This window comes from Monodelphis domestica, chromosome 6 (genome assembly GCF_027887165.1).
Source record: "Monodelphis domestica isolate mMonDom1 chromosome 6, mMonDom1.pri, whole genome shotgun sequence".
NCBI classification, from domain to species: domain Eukaryota; kingdom Metazoa; phylum Chordata; class Mammalia; order Didelphimorphia; family Didelphidae; genus Monodelphis; species Monodelphis domestica.
In genome coordinates this window covers 249960169-249980888 of record NC_077232.1, presented here as the reverse complement: position 1 = coordinate 249980888, position 20720 = coordinate 249960169, and the positions used below count along the sequence as shown (strand labels likewise).

Below are 20720 nucleotides of genomic sequence, written 5' to 3'. Positions count from 1 at the left end.
TCCCAAATGGGGTCATGAAGAATCCGGCACAACTGAACAATAACAGCCATTTGGAGGGCATCTGGATAGACTGAGGATCAGTACAAAGAAGGAGTTCTTTTTGTCCTCAGGTCTAAACAAATAGTACAGTGGGCCATTGCCAACTTTGACTAAAACCTCTGAAACACCCAGGGATAGATCAAGGCTATTTGCATGTGCCTGGACATTTCTAAAATCAAATGCTGTGTAAGTGAACCCATGAAATCCAGTATTAAAGTTCAGCCTAATTTCGTTCCCTAAATTAGCATTAAGTTAATCCTCTAAACAATAGTTTCTTCATTTGCTCTAGTCAGTGTTGACATATCTGCCTGTGCCTTGGGTTGAGCAAAGGGCACTCATGGGCAATGTATGCCACTCTTGGTGACACGGAACAGATATCTGCATTTTTCTTATTGATCTCAACAGCAAAGTCTGGTAGGACACAGAGAAAGTTAGCTCTGGTTTACTGAAGGTTTTAGGGAAAAGAAAACCTCAATGGATTAAAGTAAAGAATGGAGATTTTGTTGAGGATCTGGGTTAGAAATGGTTCCTCTCCTGTTGTCTTCACTCCTACTCTTGGCACAAGATATTGAGTGAGACGCCACTGTCTCAGAGGCAGAAAAGCAAAAAAATTGCCAGCTCCTGGTCATCAACTAGAGCGCTGTGTGTGTCAATATGGATGGATAGACCTTTATACAGTATGGTTATTAGTTATATGATCTATACAGGAATAGAATCTAATAATAAAAATATTTTTATTTAATTATTAACAGATAAAATTTATATCTAATATATAAATATATAAAAATTAGTGAGATGTTTATTTATAGCTATAAAGGCAACAAGAGGTTCAGAGGGGCAGCTGGTTGGCTCAGTGGATGAAGATATGGTCTCAGGCACTTCTTAGCTGTGTGACCCTGGGCAAGGCTGTAGAAAAGTGAATGCATTTCAGCCCAGGGTAGAGTCTGTACAAAGCCACAGAGATGTGGGAGAGAAAGTTTGTGAAAGAGTTTAAAGTAGAATAAGCCTGGGAAGGTGGATTGGAGCCCACTTATAATGGCAAACAGAAGAGGCATTTGACTCTGGAAATAATAGGACTCACTGGAGTTTATTGATTATTGGAGCTTTGGCAGCTGAGGAGAAGATGGATTGAAAGAGAGAGGAGGCAGGAGTGGGGAAGGGCATGAGCTAGGGTGCTGGTTGAGTGAGAAAAGGGACAAGAGGAGATGGATGTTGGAGAGAAAAAAATAATAACTGTTGTGGGGGGCTTGAGGGGAACCCCCAGGGCCCTTTGGAGGAAAGCAAGTCTCCAAAACTTAGCTTAAAAATAAAAAGAGAAATGTATTGATTTGGAAAGTAATGTTGAATCTGGCCAGGAGGACAGCATAGGTGGAAGCCTGCCTCCTAGGTGGAACAGCATGGGTGGAAGAGCTGCCCTTCCCATGCCATCAATTCTGGGGATTTACAACAGTGAGGGTGGGATGGTTTGCCTGAAAGCATAGGGGGTGGTCCTAGATTTGGAGGACAGATGGATGAAGTGTCCATCTTTGTCCATATCAAATCAATGGGACCATCAAAGGAGGGTAATCCTCTCTGGGTCAGATGTTTGGGGCTGGGAGTTAGGAGGGTGTAAGGGAGCCAAGGCATTTCCCTGATAATAGTGTGCCTGGGGGTACAATGCCCAAGCCAGTCTTGGCATCTGAATGAAGAAATAGAATAAGAGGAAGAGAGATGGCCCTATTTCTTTGTAATTCTCCCTAGCACCTGGGGTAGAGCTGCATGTATATTCTATTTTCTATATAAAGATGATGCTGGTGATTGTATTGATGGTGGTGTCAATAATTAGACTAAAAGGACATGGCCCTTTGCCTATGAAAATTTAAAATGATAGCAGTTGGGAGCAGCTGGGTGACTCAATGAAATGAGAGCCAAGCCTGGAGTCAGGAGGTCCTGGATTCAAACACTTGCTGGCTGTGGGACCCTGGGTAGGTCACTTAATTCCCCTTGCCTAGCCCTTACTGCTCTTCTGCATTAGAACCAATACACAGTGTTTATTCGAAGACAGAAGATACAGGTTTTAAAAAATAATAATTATAGATGACATTTCATCCTCTGACTCCTGAGCTGTTCCTATACATTTTCAGAATGTTCTCTCTCTTCTTATTCCTCTTGGAATTCCCAGCTCCATTAGAGATGCTCATTTCAAGTATTGCTTACTATAAGAGACCTTTCCTAAACTTTCCCATTAATCACGCTTCTCCCATTAAGCTTGCTTTATGATTATTACAGACGTGTTTTGTTCTCTTGTGAACAAAGTAAGTTATATCTATTTGCTGTTTATAATATATAGATACTAATTAATTAATAGGTCATATATAAAATACAACATGATCTTTTTTGAGGGCAGGGATTGTTTTAATTTTTAATCTTTGCATCCCTAGCATAATAATTGGCACATATGTGTTTAATGAATGTTTATTGCACTTAGCACCTAGCACACATAGTACCTGGCACTGTAGGAGTCTAATAAATGCTTTTCTTCTTCCTTCCTTCCTTCCTTCCTTCCTTCCTTCCTTCCTTCCTTCCTTCCTTCCTTCCTTCCTTCCTTCCTTCCTTCCTTCCTTCCTTCCTTCCTTCCTTCCTTCCTTCCTTCCTTCCTTCCTTCCCAGAGTCACAGAACCTCAGTTCAAATCCTTTCTCAGCCACTTGTAACTTTAGGTAAGTTGGGTAAGCCCCTTAACCTCAATGGGCCTCAGTTTCCTTATCTGTACAAGGACCAAATGGAAGTTCCTTCTGGTTGTACTTATATGATCTCAACCACCCATCATTTTACCAGATCATTTTACCACTCTCCTAAGGCTATTAGGTATTTTCCCTTTAATCAAAGACTCCCTCCTATATCTAAAGATGGTAAAATATTAGACCTTCCCTGCATTGTGAATACCACAAAATGAATTTACTGTGTGAATGCTGGTCTGTGTTTAAAAAACAACAACCCAACATCTTGGAAATCTACAGGCTAGTACTCCTAGGGGAGTGCTAAAATGAGTCAGATTCTGGTGTTCCCTAGGGAAACCCTGGCGGAGACATAAGCCAAAGAAGTATGAGTATAACTAAATTCATTATTTAAAAGTCTTCAATATTTAAAAATTTGTGAGATTTTGTGAATTGATGCAGAGCAAAGTAAGCACAAACAGGAGAACAATTTATATAGTGACCACAATAATATAATGGAAAACGTCATTGAAAACTAATAATTCTTCCATGATTAATTGTGATTTCAGAGACTCAAAAGCATGGCAGAGAGATGGTAGACTAGGACCTCAAGAGAAAACAGCAATGGTCAGATATGGGATATTGATTTGTCAGGGGGAAGGAGGTTGGGGGGAAGTGTCATTCAAAGGAATAAAAGCAATGTTGAAAAGAAAAGCATCAACTAATAAACAAATATATAGTTTTGTTTTTTAAACCCTTACCTTCCCTCTTGGAATTAATACTGTGTATTGGTCTAGGAAGTGTCTGAGGTCATATTTGAACCTAGGACCTCCCCATCTCTAGGCCTGGCTCTCAATCCCCTGAGCTACCCAGCTGCTCCCTCATGTATGTAGTTTTTAAACATAATACCTGGAACATTGCCCTTTACATCTTCTAGAGTGGTTAAGTCTCTATGAACTGAGGAGTAGAAGGTAATTCATATTTGGGTTATGTTATAATGAATTTGTGGATAGAGTGCTGGCCTGGAGTCAAGAAGACTACTCTTCCTGAGTTAAAATGTGTCCTCAGACACATCCTAGCTGTGTGACCCTGGCCAAGTCACTCTTCCTCCCCCCCCCCCCCCCCCGTTTGCCTCAGTTTCTTCATCTGTAGAATGAACTGGAGAAAGAAATGGCAAAACCATTCTAGGATCTTTGACAAGAAAACCCCCAATAGGGTCAGGAAGAGTCAGAAATGACTGAACATCAAGAACCCCAACAGGGAAATCATGAGCACCATAGCCCTGTCTTGTGATTGCTCAATCGAGATAATACTTGTAAAGTTCTTAGCATGGGTACAGCGCCTGGCACATAGTAGGTGCCATAGAAATGCTTATTCCTTTCCTCTTCTCCTCTCCCATGTATAGGCTCAGACCCATTTCCCTGGGTTTCATCATGGATTATGACCACCTCTAGAGTTTTAAAATAGGGACCCTCTGAGGCTCAGTTCCTGAACACCCTAATGATTGGTGACTTGAAAAGAAGCCTCAGGAAGACCTAAAGCCTTGTTGGCTGGGGGCCATTGGTGTGCTGAAAGGTAAAGATCCAGAAACATTTGCCTTTGGAAACTCTCCATTGCCTGAGGAAGAAAACCAGTGTATGGGCATCATGTTCTTTTTGAATGAATGGTATCAGGTATATGCCCCAAAGGTCAATGCCTGTTCTAACTCCGCTGCACTGGATTATATCACAAGTGGCTGTGAAAGCCTGATCTAAGATAAAAGACCTCAGGAACCCCCCTGAAGAAAATTTAATTAATGAAAGACTTCCAAACTCTAGAAGTTACTGTGACCAATTATAACTTCAGTTGACTAATGGTCAGTTATACTTCTGTTTTTTTTTTTGTTTGTTTGTTTGTTTTCAGGAATGACTGGTTAGACCATGGATACAGAATAAGGAAAATATTTTCAGAAATGCTCAATGTATTTTGTTAAATGACTTATAAGTATTATCCATTTTGTATGTGCTATTATTATTTCCATTTTACAGATAAGGAAATCAAGGCATATGGCGACTCATTAACTCGGCCAGGGTTCGTTGTTGTGGTGTTCTTTCAGTCCTGTCTGATTCCTTGTGAACACATTTGGGGTTTTCTTGGCAAAGATCCTGGAGTGGTTTGTCATTTCCTCCTCCAGCTCATTTGACAAATGAGGAAAGAGAGGCAAACAGGGTTAGTTAAGTGATTTTTTCCCTGGGAACACACAGCAGTTAGTGCCTGAGGCAAGATTTGAACTCTCAGGACTTTCTGATTTCAAGTTCAGCTTGTGCTGTGCCACCTAGCTGCCTGAGGGCATGAGTGTGAGTGTACAGGTACATACAGGCACCTCTGGACTAACTGGCATGAGGACCAGTATTCTGTGCACTATGGTGCCACTTAGCTGCCCAGAGTGTAAACCTTAAAATTTCTTAGACTTATGAATGTTGGAAATTTCACCATTGGGAAATTTCATACTTGGAAAGAATTTCCTACTGATAGTAAGAACTCTATTGGAATGTGAACCCCCTTGGCATGGGAGGATCTTTCTCCTCCCTACCTAAGACTACTTTAGGAAAGAAACCTTTTGCTAAACAATGGAAAGGGCTTTGACCTATGCTTAAGCATAGAACAGGAAGTTCTTTGAGTCATGATTGATTTTAGAATTGATACAATAGAGATACTTGGAATGACAGAACCAGGTCTTAAAACTACAATCTCCACCCTACACAGAGTAAAAGGATTTAGGAAGGGCTGCAGCAAGGATCAAGATTTAATTATTTGAGAATATGACCTTCAACAGACATGTGCAAAGGGGCAGACCTCTGGGCAGTCCTGGGTTAAGCTAGAGCCACCATTGGCACAGGGAAGACATGGACAGTGATTGGTAGATGTGAGAACTGAGGGGAGGAAACTTAGATGGGTTCCTTAAAGAGAGAGGGGTCTGAGGACTGGAGAGGTCGAGAGGTTTTGCTCTGAGAGGTTGTGCTCTGGGAAGTTTTGGCTCTGAAGGAGGCTGGAGGTGGAGGCCGCTGAGACTGTTTCTCCATTTTGGTCACGTGAGTGATAGGGACTGATGATCTTTTTTCTTTGCCTCAGCTATCTAAGGGCTTGGGCCTTTTGGCCCAGCCAAACCAGAGCGGGTATTTAAGCCCTATTCCCTTCTCTCCCCTTTCTCTCTCTCTCTCTCTCTCTCTCTCTCTCTCTCTCTCTCTCTCTCTCTCTCTCTCTCTCTCTCATACCTTTCTCTAATACCTTTCTTCCTCCTGTTTGTAATTAAAAACTCCATAAAAGGTTGACTGCTGACTTGAGTTTTCATTTAGGAATTACATAGCTGAATTCCTTGGCGACCTTAAATTAATATATATCAGTCTTTTAAAGTGATTTCCTTGTCACAAGAGAGGACCAATACCTCCGGTGTGAGGGCTTGCTGGGACATTTTCAGGGATGCTCATTTTCTTTTGAAGTCCACATTTCACCCAACTCTCACCTGTGACTCCAAGATGCTGGAGCATAGGCAGAAACCACAGCTTAGTAAATCCATCTTAGCAGACTGGCTAAACTAGGTTGAGGGGAACTGATGGACCTCAGAGCTATTGTTGAGTTAGAGGGCTGTCTAATCTCAAACTTTCCCCAGCAGAATGGGTAGATGAGAATAATTTGTTCCAGCGACTGGCTCTGAAGGTAGCTGAAGCAGGCGTGTCAGACATCGAAGATGCCAAGGTCATCCACTGCATCATCAGCAGTCATCTTGACTTTTGTCTTGCCATTGGGCTTGAATAACTCTAGAAGAGAGCATGAGAATGACTTCAAGCAACTCTGCCTCACTTAAATCCATTTTATACTCATTATGTCATTTTGGCTCCAGTGAGTCCAAAAGACAACTCCCACCTCCTATAGATAACAATACATAATGACATTTGTGGTATCCTATATTGTAATTGATAATAAATAAAGCATATCAAGCCACATGTTTAAGGGATCTATATCATTTGTTCTAAGTGGTTAGACCTACGCAATGGTATCATCAGCTACTCCTAGTTTTCAACAAAGGAAAGAGCATGGAGCCTACAAACTAACAATGGCCAATGAGCTTGACTTCTACTCCTGGAAAAATTCCTGAACACATTATTAAAGTAATGAATTGTAAGCACTTAGCAGGGGACACAGTGATCACTAAAAGCCAGCGTGACTTTATCAAGAATAGCATGCCAGGCTGGGATAATTTCCTTTCTTTACAGGGTAGCTAGACAGACAGATAAGGAGCATAATTGTAGACATCCTGCGCTTAGATTTCAGCAAACCATTTAAGAAAGTCTCTCATGTTACACTTGAGGAGAAAATGGAGAGAGAGAGGTTATGTGATAGTAGACTTGGAACTGTTTTGAATGACCAGAGAAACTGAGTGACTATGAGAGCAGGCAATTTGGAAGGAGATTTCTAACAGAGTCCTAGGGTTCTCTCCTTGGTCTTGCTCTATTCAACATTGTTATTAGTGTCTTTGTTGAATGTATAGATGGCATACTTACCATTTTTTCTGATGGCATAAATCTAAGAGAGGTGGCTAGCATATTGGTTGTCAGAATTAGGACCCCCAAAGAAGAACAAGAAAAGACAGTTACCCAAACAGAATTTGATGAAACAATAGGAATAAATGTAAAGTTCTACACTTGAATTTCAAAATATTAGCTTCTAACTAACTAGTTTAACTAACTAACTAAATAAATAAATAATTAAAATTTTGGGGAAAGTGTAGCTTAACAACAGTATTTGAGAAAACTCATTAGGAATTGAAGAGGAGTGTGAATTTTAGATCTATTCCACCCTGCTTAGTCTACACCCCTACTTAAGGATTAAGTATTGAGAAGGATGGCCCATGACATGTGCTAGCAAATGATAAATCAGAAACAACTGACAGACCTCTGGGCTGTCCTAAGTCAAGCTTAAGCTACCATTGGTACATGTGAGACACAGGAAAGTGATGTAAAAATGGTATATATATATATTTCACATCACTTCCACTTTCGGGCCTCTTTTTTGGCAGAGAGGTGGCTCTGGTGGCAGCATGCTGAGCATCTTTGCATCTTGGCATGGTGGCATCTGTTGTCCAGGTTTGGCGGTGAGTTTCCTTGATACAATACTGGGAGAAGCTTAGTAGCCTAGTTCAGGTGAGGCATCTTCACTGAGCTCTCAGAGTTTAGGCTGATTCTTTTCTCCTTTACCTTCCAAACACTATCCTCTTAGGAAAGTCTCTAATCTTCTTCAAAGACCTTGTGGCAGAGGTTTTTTAACTCCCCCTGGCACAGGCCAGGGAGGAGAAATCCTATACCCTCTCCCTCTCTCTTCTCCTTAATTCCTTCCCTCTATATTAATTAAACCACCATAAAATTTCCAAGTGGACTTGGATATTTTATTTGGGATATTCTCTGGTGACCAAATTAATTTAGATTAAGTCACAACCCTAAAATTACCCTTACAGTCTGAACTGACTGAATGATAAAGAAAGACACTGTTTTTTATGACCTCTGGTCAGTCTCTTACCTATTCCCATAAAACTATAGTGGTAAAATGAATAAGAAAAAAAAAAAGATGTTTAGCAGCCAATGGCTCAGTGGTAGTTTAGTTGGCAACCACAGCAAAAGAATGTAAAGGCTTAAGAGACTGAAGGATATAACTTGAAGATATGCCCACTTACTGGTTAATAAAGCACTAGTATTTATTGCCCTTCCATAATACTCTATGCAGATTATCATCTCTCTGCAGATAACTCCTGGATCTATATTTCCAGCCATTCCTCTTTCCTGCGGTCCAATCTGGTTCTTCCTCTGGATCATGTCCATTTATTAGACATATGCTGCAGAGCTCTTTCCTGGACTCTCTTTTGTCTTCTCCCTTAGTGATTTCATCAACTCCTTGGGAACACTTATCATATCCATGCAGATGATTCTCAGATCTACTCATCTAGCATGTGATAGGACCAGAATTTCTCCCCTCAGGTTGTTTTTGCCTTCTTCATATGGGTCAGATTAGATTTTCTTCAAGTGTTGACAAAGCTGGCATTTGTTTAGTCTAGGAGTGGGACCAGGGGCAATTTGTGCCTCCTTGATACAGATTCTTGAGAGATTTTGGCTCTGTTGACATGGATTCCTGGCAGTCTTGTAAATGGTTAGCCATGGTCTACCCCCCCCCCCCCAAATGTATACTGGGCACACATTTAATTTTGTTCTTCATTATTAACATTTTCTCTATCACTTTCTTAAGTCCACATGATAAACAAAACAATCAATCAAGCCATGATTTATGGACATTTCCAATTTCCCAGATATAAATGCTCACCTTAAAATTTAACAATCATTTCCTGAGCTGCTCTAAGTTGGCTCTGGCACATTCCTGCTTCTTGGTCACCAGTAAGCATAAAGGGTCCCATCCACATGGGGTGCCCTTCAGAGTTGGCGAATGCCAGAAAACCATAAGAGTCACTACAACCAACACTGCTTAAGACTTATTTGTATACCTGTTCAGATGTGCTTACATATACATACATACAAGGATACACACATATCCTTGCTACAGTAGGGCTAAGTAAACTTCTTTTTGTTAGTTGTCCAGGGACTTACAAGTGCTTTATCTCATAAAAATATTGAACCTGAACTTCAAGCATCTAAGCCATTTCCTGACATGGCATGGTCCCTCCTAAGTTCCAGTCTTGCATCACTCAGTTAGGGTTAGATTTCGAGTTTGAGAACTTTGGCATCAATTATCAGACATGGGAGACCCTGGGACAGGATCATCTAGCATGGCATGTCCCCATTGTAAATTTTGAAAATTAATATTCAATACTTCAAGTATTATATTTAAAATATTTATTAATAATAAATCCTGAAGCAAAGGGAAATAAAAAGCTAGAGAAACAGAGGGAGCTATAACAGGTGGGTTAAAAGAAGGGTTCAAAACTAACTAACTATATATATTTTATATATATATATAGCATATATATATAACTATATATATATACACTAACTATATATATAAAATTAATAGGTTTATTTAGCTAAAGGGGGGGGGAGGGAATTAGGGGACATCTAACTTCTAACCCAAAACAGTAAAACCCTTATACCTTTTATAATTATTCTAAAGCAAATTCTTACAGTAGTAATTAAGGCTAGGGGGTTTTGTAGGAATAAGGACAAAAGTCAAAGAATCTCACAACCAGGAATCCTCTTTGAGTCAAGCAATAGTCCCAGTAACAGCTCCATTTGGCAAATTCATTTGACAGCAGCAGCAAGGGCAAGAAGAATATCAAGAAAGTCAAAGAAGAGGGAATCACTGGCTCTCTGGGTCCACCCCAGAAATACCAAGGAAAAACCCTCTTGGCTCTCCTGACTGTTAGGGAAAAAGCAGCAGCCTCTCTCTATTCCAGAGGAGTCTACCAACTGCTCTCAGAAACTGCCTGTGTGTTCAGTTCCCCAGCTCCTGAGAGTTCTGTGTGGAATGTTGGTTTGCAGGATCTCTTGCTTACCCAGTTAAAATCCCTTACTACAGAACTTACCAGCCTCACATGTGAAAAAGAGAAAGAGGGAGGTTTTATCCAAAACTTATATACAAACGTAACAAATGCAAACATGAATGAAGGGGAAGCCAAATGTAAATTTTAAAAATTAATATTCAATACTCCAAGTAGTATATTTACAAGATTTATTAATATTAAAACTTGAAGCAAAGGAAAATAAAAGACTAGCAAAACAGCTCACCAGCCTTGCATGCGAAAAAGAGAAAGAGGGAGGCATTACCCAAAACCTATACAAAGGTAACAAACACAAATATGAATAAAGGAGAAAAGGATTCTTGGGACAAGAAAAGAATTCTGGGAGATGGAGTTCAAATTTTTCTAATTATGCACCATCAAAGAAGGTTTTGTGCTCTATGAACAAAGCAGGATTGCAGTAGCCCAAAAGAAAAGTGAGATGTGCAAACTGAGAGACATATCCATCCCAAATGTTCACATAGGTTATTTGTGCCCAACTTATGGGAGAGCCTTCTGTGTGCTCTTATTGGTCTGGTCTGCCACAGTAGAACACACTGTACATTGACTTGGACAAGTGATGTCATTTAGTCCTCTTCAAGTATGAAGGACAACCACTATCACCACAACCATCATCGCCGCCACCAGCTGACTCTCCTGGATGTCCTATAAGCATTTCAAACTCAACACTTGTAGAACAGAATTATCTTTTCCCCTAAATCTCCAATCTCCAATCTCCTTATTACCATTACCATTACCACCACCCTCCCAGTCATATCCAATTTCCCAACCTCAGAGTTATCCTCAACACCTCTCCTAACCTGCCAAGGAGTGTTCCTATCTTACAACATCTCTCAACTAGCTCTCCTTTCCTCCACTTACTCAACCATCACAGGGGTACTGACTCTCAACTCCTGATAACCCATTATTGCACTAACCTGCTGGCTAGTGTCCCTCCCTGCCTTGTATCTCTGTGTCTACTCAGCTACCAGTGTGATCTTTCTGGAATACAGATCTGACCATGTCATTATCATACTTGTTGAATTCCAGTGACTTCCTAATACTCCAGGATCAAATATTAAATCCTCTGTTTGGCATTTAAAGCCCTTCATAATCCTGTCTTTCTAGTCTTACACTTGACTCTCTTCCATGTATGATAGAATCCATCAGCATCGACTTTCTTGCTGCTCTTTGCTCAAGAGACTCCATTTCTGTTCCTTTGCCATCTCTTGTTTTTTGACGTCCATGGTGTGGTAGAGACATGAAGAGAGAGAGGTTTTATAGGACAAGCCAAGATGCAAGAACCAAGGCTGGGGACCTGGCTGTCAATCAAGAAGAAAGTTCTAAACGGAATGTTCCCAGGAGTTGGCAGTTGAGCCTGACTGAAGGGGAAGAAGCTGAGAACTGATCCCTGTTAGTTTCTGTCCATGGGTGAAGGACCCTTGGAGGGCTGGCTTGGTTTTGGGCTCTCTGACAAAGGGAGAAACCTCTGCTCTCTCTCTGAGATTTGACTGACCAAGAGTTGGAGGAAAGCCAGGCTGAAGGAGAGACTTTGCTTGGTGGCTGGCTGAGGGGGAAGAAGCTGAACTGATTTTATTTAGTTTCTGTCCCAGACTGAAGGACCCTTGAGGGGAGACTTCTGAAATTAGGCTGAGAGACCTTGGTGGCTTGGTGAAGAAGAAAGATTTTAAACAGTTGTTCTCCATCCATCTCTCTAACTGTCCCTCTGAATCACAATTGTGACAAGACTGACTATTTCCATAACCCTCCTAAATTCTTATTATAGATTAGGGAAACCCTCATCCCTCTTTCCCCAATCCTCATCCTGTTTGTTTCCAATAAACCCCTTACCTGAGAGAGGAAAAAATAATATCTTTATAGTCCACTCAGGGGGGGAGGGAGGAAGCCAAAAGGCTTCCAGAAGTGGGTGGTTAAGGGAGGGAGGAGGAGGGTAGGAAATAGATTGATCCATTAGGCTCACACAGGGATCAGTAGCATCCCCCTGTGGCAACATCTCTCTATCCCTGTAGCAGCATCTCTCATCTGTTGCAGTATCTCTCCGTATCTCTCTATCTCTGTAGTACCTCTATCTCCATTTTAACTAAGCACCATCAGGTGTGTCCCCTGTTAGCAGCCTCTAGTCACAAGCCAACATTCCAGTTGGCAACAACAAGAAATAGTTCACAACAGATTACCTATTAATACAATGGCCACCTTTCAGATCAGATTCCACCTCCTGCATGGATCCTCTCCCACCACGCTCTCCCTGCTTTCTTCCTTCTGAAACTACCTTCCATTTTCATGTCTCTCCTACTGGTTTGCAAAGTTTTTGAGGACAGGCAACATGAGATTGCCTTTCTTTGGGACATAGCAAGCACTAATCTGCCTTGACTGCCAAAGTTGACATGATCAGACCTCTTTACAATCTGGCCCCTTCCTTCCTTTCTAGCCTTCTTACACCTTAATCTGTGTTCTGGCTTTACTGGCCTATGCATTTGCTTGAACATGACTCTGCTTTCTACCTCTGTGTTTTTCCTTTCTTTCTTTTTCTGAAACCCTTACTTTCTGTCTTAGTAACAACTCCAATACAGAAGGGCAAGGGATAGGGGGATGAGGGTAAGTGACTTGTCCAAGCTAGGAAGTGTCTGAGGCCAGATTTGAACCGAGGTCCTCCCAACTCCAGTCCTGGTGCTCTCTCCACTGAGTCACCTAGCTGCCCTTTTCTGCCTTTTCACTGGCTATCCCTTAAATCTGAAAATGCTCCTTCCCCCTTCATTTACTTAGTTGCCTTGGCTTCCTGCAACTCAGCTGAAATCTTATCTTCTTCAGGAGACCTTTCTCATTCCTTTGAAGTGGCAATACTTTAATTTTTCAGATTATTTTCATATTCTCTGAAGATATCGCATATGTTCCTACTTATTTACATGTTGTATTTCCCATTAGAATGTAATCTCCTTGAGGACAGGGAATTTATTTTTGCCTTTCTTGTACCCCTATTGCTTAGTTCAGTGCCTGACACACTGTAAGCATTTAATAAATGCTTGTAGGCAGACAGACAATCTGACTCAGGGTAGATATGCCTTGTCTTTATATTTCGGGAAGAGTGTGTATCCCAGGAGGGAGGAGGCAATTAGCCTTTGTGTAACAGTAAATGGCAGGAATGGGATTAGAGTGAGATAATATGATTTAGAGGCAATGGTAATCAGGATGCTGAATGGGCCCCAGATAGATTATTATCAAAGATTGTGGTTCTCTCCATTTCTACTTCTAATAAAAGGACCCTGGGAGAAGGAAGTGTTCTTGTCAACCCAGTACCTTGGCTATAACTTATCATTTCATTAAAAAGTCCTCTAGGGCCATTGAGAGTGGATGGAGAGACTCCAGGCCTGGAGTTAAGAGGACCTGGGTTTAAATTAGACTTCCTAGTTGTGTGACCTTGGGCAAGTCATTTAATTCGAACTGTTCTTTTGCCTTGGAACCAATACACAGTATCGAATCTAAGACAGAAGGTATGGGTTAAAAAAAAAAAGAAATCAGATTTAGAGGAGATTTACCAAAAGAGTACAAGAGATGTAATCATAATAACTTTATGGGTATACTATGTTTATGCTATTTTCAATTGCTTTAATGAAAACTATACAATCCTTAGTCTACTCAGTATCAATTCTAAGTAAGGGTAAAAAAAAATAGTCCCATGAAATGCCTTTCCATTTTGCTCCTGAGACAGAGAAATGAGTTTTGGGGAAAGTCAAGTTGCTAATTTTCCCTGAGAAAAGATCTCTGTGAATTGACTCACTATTATTGAATCTAGTTTTTTGAACATCAAAATAGCCATTGCATAGCCATCAATCTGTAAAGAGCTTATTTAGACTTCTGTAGTCACTGAATCCACGTTTTCAAAGAAGGAGGCATAGATATGTTTTTCTTTTTAAAAATTAATTTTTATTGATTCTTTTTGCTTTTACACCACATTCATTTCCAAATATATCTTTTCCCTTGCCCCTACCCAGAAAGCATTCTTCATAATAAAAATCTTAAAAGAAAAAGAAACAATTCAGAAAAACCAAACAGTAGCTTGACCATCACTGACAGGATATGAACTATTCCATATTTATACTCCTCCTCCAAGGAGTCCAGGAAGGTGCATATTCTCTATGTCCAAATTTAGTCATTAGGTAGAAGTCTCTTAAGTCATCTACCAAGGACTTTGAAGTTTTGGGGGGTTGAGAAGATTCTTTGAGAACAGAAGTGGGATGGGGACCAAGATTCGCAGACAAGTGTGATGTTCTTTGCAAACGTTGACAGTGACGTATGTTTACTTCGAAAGATTTAAATAAGTTGTTAGGATTCCATTCTTTGAGTTCTTGAAAACTAATTCCTGAGTGTTTTTAAATTAAGTACATGTTTCTTCTGAATATATTTGACCAGATTCAGCCATCTCTCCTAACATTATCTTTTAGATTTCTATTTCTACTTTCTCACATAAGCTGGGATTCAAGCATGGTACATTGGAATAAGAGTCCCCTTATTGGTGGAGAGAAAACTACTCTATAATTGTGCCTATGCAAGCTCCTCAATAAGTTCATTTCTTCCTAGTCTTTCTCTTCATCCTGTGATTTCTTTCTCAAGAGACCAGTGAAGACCTCTCTTGAAGCAAGACCTCTTGGTTCCACTCTTTCCTAATTTCTTGCCAACTTTGCTCCCCAAGCAGGCATGAATCTCAATAAGAAGAGCCTCATGCAGATATGCCAGGTTGATATTCATACTCACCGAGTACTAAGATGGTAGAGTCCCAATGTGATGCTGCCATGATAGTTGCCAATGGAAAAATATGACTATACAAATGGGATCTATTATATTTCATGTGTTCACTTTCCAATTTCATCTAGAAACACTTTCTAAGCCATCTGACATCTAAATTATTTATCAATCTTCATCCAGGCTTGTTTTCTCCTTCTCTCCTTTACCCTGATTTATGAGACAATATTGCTTTTTAAAAACAAATTATTTGGGGGCAGAGTCAAGATGGCTGAGTAGAAAGTGGCAAAAGTTCAGACCTTGCAGAAGACCCTTCCTTACTGATTACAGACTGAATGCTCCTAGGGCACTGAAATTCAAGCTGAGCAACAGGACAGAGGTGGGGAACCCTCCTTCTGGACTCAAATCAAAAGGTACGCCCCCCAAAAGCCCCCTAAAAGCTGGAACCTGAGAATACTCGGGTCTAAGGGGAAGACAGAGGGAAGGTCCCAGGACCCCTCCCCCCCAACCCAGAGGGCTGAGCCCCCAGCAGCAGCGGGAACCTCTGAGCTGGCAAAGGTGCTGGTTTGGAGGGTCTACCTTGTGAGAAGCAGGGCGCCAGGCACCAAGCATCCAGCATGGACAGCGGGGAGGAAGCCAGGGAAAGACCGAGGCTGTGGCTGGGTCCCTCTAGCAGGCTCCAGTCTCACCATTGCCTCCGGGCACATCCAGACCAATCCAGTTGAACATAATCCCATCAGGGCTCCTCAGAGCTCAGGGAGGCAGGCAAAGGCACTGGGGAACATTACAGACAGTGGAGAAGCAGCTGGAGAGAACTGGAGAGAGCCTGGGAGGCCCAGTCTTCCAGGAGTCACTCAGTTAAACTTAATCGATCAAAAGCCTCCAGAGGACAGGGAAGCTAACATTCCTCCCCTAGAGACTGTACCAAGAGATCTGACAGAGCTCCAAGAGGGGAGACTGACAGCCCCAAAACCAAAACCAAAAAAAAAAATGAGAGGAGCAAGAGCACAGACAAATACGGGGAGCAAAGAAGGGGTAAACCTGAGCAAACAACAGAAAAAGAAGAAAGAAATTACAATAGACACCTTCTGCACAGGTAATGAGCAAAGAGCGAACAAAAAAGAGGGGGAGGGATCAGCAAGGAAAAATCAGAAATCCCAGCGAATTGGATACAGGCTTTGGAAGAACTTAAAATGCAATTCAAAACACAATTAAGAGAGGCTGAAGACAATTGGGAAAAGAACTTAAAAACTAAGATAAGTCATCTGGAAACAGAGGCACTTGAACTAAAATAAGAAAATGGTGTCTTGAAAACCAAAATCAACCAGCTGCAAAATGAGGCAAAGGAGATGAAAGATGAGGTGAAGAAGATGAAAGATGACCTCCAAAGAAAATCAGACCAAAAGGAAAAGGACAACCAAAAAACTAAGGATGAAATCCAGTCTTTAAGAACCAGAATAAAACAACTAGAATCAAGTGACCTCACAAGGCAGCAGGACACTATAAAACAAAACCAAAAGAATGAAAAAATTGAGGAAAATATGAAGCATCTCATTCACAAAACAGAGGATTTAGAAAATCATTCAAGGAGAGACAATTTAAGAATCATTGGCCTACCAGAAGACCATGACAAAAGAAAAAGCCTGGACATTATTTTATGGGAAATTATTAAAGAAAACTGCCCTGAGATCCTAGAACAAGAGGGAAAAGTGGAGATTGATAGGATCCACAGATCACCTCCTGTACTTAATCCCCAACTGACAACACCCAGGAATGTTATAGCCAAATTCAAGAACTATCAGACCAAAGAAAAGATATTACAAGCTGCCAAGAAGAAGTCATTCAGATACCAAGGAACCACAGTGAGGATAACTCAGGATCTGGCTGCATCCACACTGAAAAAAAGAAATTGAACAAGCCATCAAAAAACTCCCTAAGAAAAAATCCCCAGGTCCAGATGGATTCACAAATGAATTCTATCAAACATTCAAAGAACAACTAATCCCAATATTAAACAAACTATTTGACAGAATAAGCCAAGAAGGAGTTCTACCAAATTCATTTTACGACACAAACATGGTACTGATCCCAAAGCCAGGCAGGTCAAAAACAGAGAAAGAAAACTATAGACCAATCTCCCTAATGAATATAGATGCAAAAATCTTAAATAGGATACTAGTAAAAAGACAACAGCAAGTCATCACAAGGGTCATCCACTATGACCAGGCAGGATTCATACCTGGAATGCAAGGATGGTTCAATATTAGGAAAGCCATCCACATAATTGACCATATTAACAAGCAAACTGAGAAAAATCACATGATTATCTCAATAGATGCAGAAAAAGCCTTTGATAAAATACAACACCCATTCCTATTGAAAACACTAGAAAGCATAGGAATAGAAGGGCCTTTCCTAAAAATAATAAGCAGTATATATCTAAAACCATCAGCAAACATCATCTGCAATGGGGATAAACTAGAAGCCTTCCCAATAAGATCAGGAGTAAAACAAGGATGCCCATTATCACCTCTATTATTTAACATTGTACTAGAAACACTAGCAGTAGCAATTAGAGAAGAAAAAGAAATTGAAGTTATTAAAATTGGCAATGAGGAGACCAAGCTATTACTCTTTGCAGATGATATGATGGTTTACTTAAGGAATCCTAGAGAATCAACCAAAAAGTTACTCGAAATAATCAACAACTTCAGCAAAGTTGCATGATACAAAATAAACCCGCATAAGTCATCAGCATTTCTATATATCTCTAACCCATTTCAGCAGCAAGAATTAGAAAGAGAAATACCATTTAAAGTCACCCTAGACAATATAAAATATCTAGGAATCTATCTGCCGAGACAAACACAGGAACTATATGAACACAACTACAAAACACTTACCACACAGTTAAAACTAGATCTAAACAATTGGAAAAAACATGGATTGCTCATGGGTGGGACGAGCTAATGTAATAAAAATGACAATTCTACCCAAATTAATTTACTTATTTAGTACCATACCCATTGAACTACCAAAAAACTTCTTTACTGAATTAGAAAAAACCATAACTAAGTTCATTTGGAAGAACAAAAGATCAAGGATATCCAGGGAAATCATGAAAAAAAATTCAAAGGAAGGAGGACTTGCAGTCCCAGATCTCAAACTACACTATAAAGCAGTGGTTATCAAAACAATTTGGTACTGGCTAAGAGACAGAAATGAGGATCAGTGGAATAGACTTGGCATAAATGATCTCAGCAAGACAATTTATGACAAACCCAAAGACTCCAGCTTTGGGGACAAAAATCCATTATTTGATAAAATCTGCTGGGAAAATTGGAAGACAGTGTGGGAGAGATTAGGTTTGGATCAACACCTCACACCCTACACCAAGATAAATTCAGAATGGGTGAATGACTTAAACATAAATAAAGAAAGAAACTATAAGTAAATTAGGTGAACACAGAATAGTATACATGTCAGACCTTTGGGAGGGGAAAGACTTTAAAACCAAGCAAGACATAGAAAAAAATCACAAAATGTAAAATAAATAATTTTGATTACGTCAAATTAAAAAAGTATTTGTACAAACAAAACCAATATAACCAAAATTAGAAGGGAAGTAACAAATTGGGAAACAATCTTCATAACAAAAACCTCTGACAAAGGTCTAATTACTCAAATTTACAAAGAGCTAAATCAATTGTACAAAAAATCAAGTCATTCTTCAATTGATAAATGGGCAAGGGACATGAATAGGCAATTTTCAGTCAAAGAAATCAAAACTATTAATAAGCACATGAAAAAGTGTTCTAAATCTCTTATAATCAGAGAGATGCAAATCAAAACAACTCTGAGGTAGCACTTCATACCTAGCAGATTGGCTAACATGACAGCAATGGAAAGTAATAAATGCTGGAGGGGATGTGGCAAAGTTGGGACATTAATTCATTGCTGGTGGAGTTGTGAACTGATCCAACCATTCTGGAGGGCAATTTGGAACTATGCCCAAAGGGCGACAAAAGAATATCTACCCTTTGATCCAGCCATAGCACTGCTGGGTTTGTACCCCAAAGAGATAATAAGGAAAAAAACTTGTATAAGAATATTCATAGCTGCGCTCTTTGTGGTGGCAAAAAATTGGAAAATGAGGGGATGCCCTTCGATTGGGAAAAACTGAACAAATTGTGGTATATGTTGGTGAAGGAATACTATTGTGCTAAAAGGAATAATAAAGTGGAGGAACTCCATGGAGACTGGAACAACCTCCAGGAAGTGATGCAGAGCGAGAGGAGCAGAACCAGGAGAACATTGTAGACAGAGCCTGATCCACTGTGGTACAATCGAAGGTGATGGACTTCTCCATTAGTGTCAATGCAATGTCCCTGAACAATTTTCAGGGATCTAAAAAACACTATCCACAAGCAGAGGATAAACTGTGGGAGTAAAAGCATGGATGAAAAGCAACTGCTTGACTACAGGGGTTGAGGGGATATGACCGAGGAGAGACTCTAAATGAACACTCTAATGCAGATACCAACAACATGGAAATGGGTTTGAATCAAGAACACATGTGATACCCAGTGGAATCGCGTGTCAGCTATGGGAGAGGTGGGAGGTGGGGGGAGGGAAGAAAAGAGAATGATCTTTGTTTCCAATGAATAATGTTTGGAAATGACCAAATAAAACAATGTTAAAAAAAATAAATTATTTTCCCAAGTACGTATAATAACAATTTTCAAGATATATTTTCTGAACTTGTAAGATCCAAATTCCTCTTTTTCCTCTCCTCTCCCAGAGATGGTAAGCAATTTGATTTGAGTTATATGTGTATTATCATGCAAAACAAAAAACTATATATTGGTCATTGTGGCAAGGGCATTATATCTTCAAGCAAACTAATATTAGGGAAATTCCTTTCCTCCCTTAGGCCCCACCCAAATCATCTGACTTTGAGGACTACCCACCCTCCTTTGATTGTCCCATTGATTTGAGATAGACAGAGAGATACACCTTATTCATTCGTCCTCCAAATCACCAGAACCACCCCCCCCCCATGCCCTCTGGTAAACCTTCCCATAACCCCTTGCTCCAGAGTCATTTCCTCACTGTTGTAAAGAGTATAAAACCCCCCAGAATTGATGCCTGCTGGGGGACAGTTTTTCCACCTATGCTGTCTTCCTGGCCAGATTCAACATTACTTTTCAAATTAATAAATTTCTCTTTTTATTTTTTGAGCTGCCTTTCAGAGTCTTGCATTCTTGCAAAAGGTATCCTTCCTGAACCCCAGGGGTTCATCCTCTTCATTCAACAACAATTGTTGTTAGGGAATACTCACATAAAAATGACAAATAAGCTGACGTGGAAAATAATACACTTTGATCTCTTTCTGACTTCAATAGTTGTTTCTTTGGAGATGGATAGCATTCTTTGTCAGGAATCCTTCAGAATCATCCTGATCACTGTATGAGTGTGAGAATTACTGCCTTTCACAGTTGATCAATATAGCTGTTATTGCCTGGTTCTGCTTATTTCACTCTGCATCAGTCCATGTAGGTCTTGCCAGATTTTTCTGAAATCATCCTCTTGTTATTTCTTATAGCACAATAGTATTCCATCACTAACATATACCACAATTTGTTCAGTCATTCTTCAATTAATGGTGTGAGGCAATATTGTGCAGAATCTAAGT

General features: G+C 40.2%; 1 long non-coding RNA gene across 1 annotated transcript in view; it reads right to left on the bottom strand.

The window, feature by feature from the left end:
• Positions 1-4067: 4067 nt before the first annotated feature.
• LOC107649295 (uncharacterized) overlaps positions 4068-20720 on the bottom strand; it is a 110388-nt gene continuing 93735 nt past the window's right edge. Inside the window, exon 5 of the long non-coding RNA XR_001622807.2 lies at positions 4068-6530. This is a non-coding gene — a long non-coding RNA (uncharacterized LOC107649295). The remainder of the gene's footprint in view (positions 6531-20720) is intronic.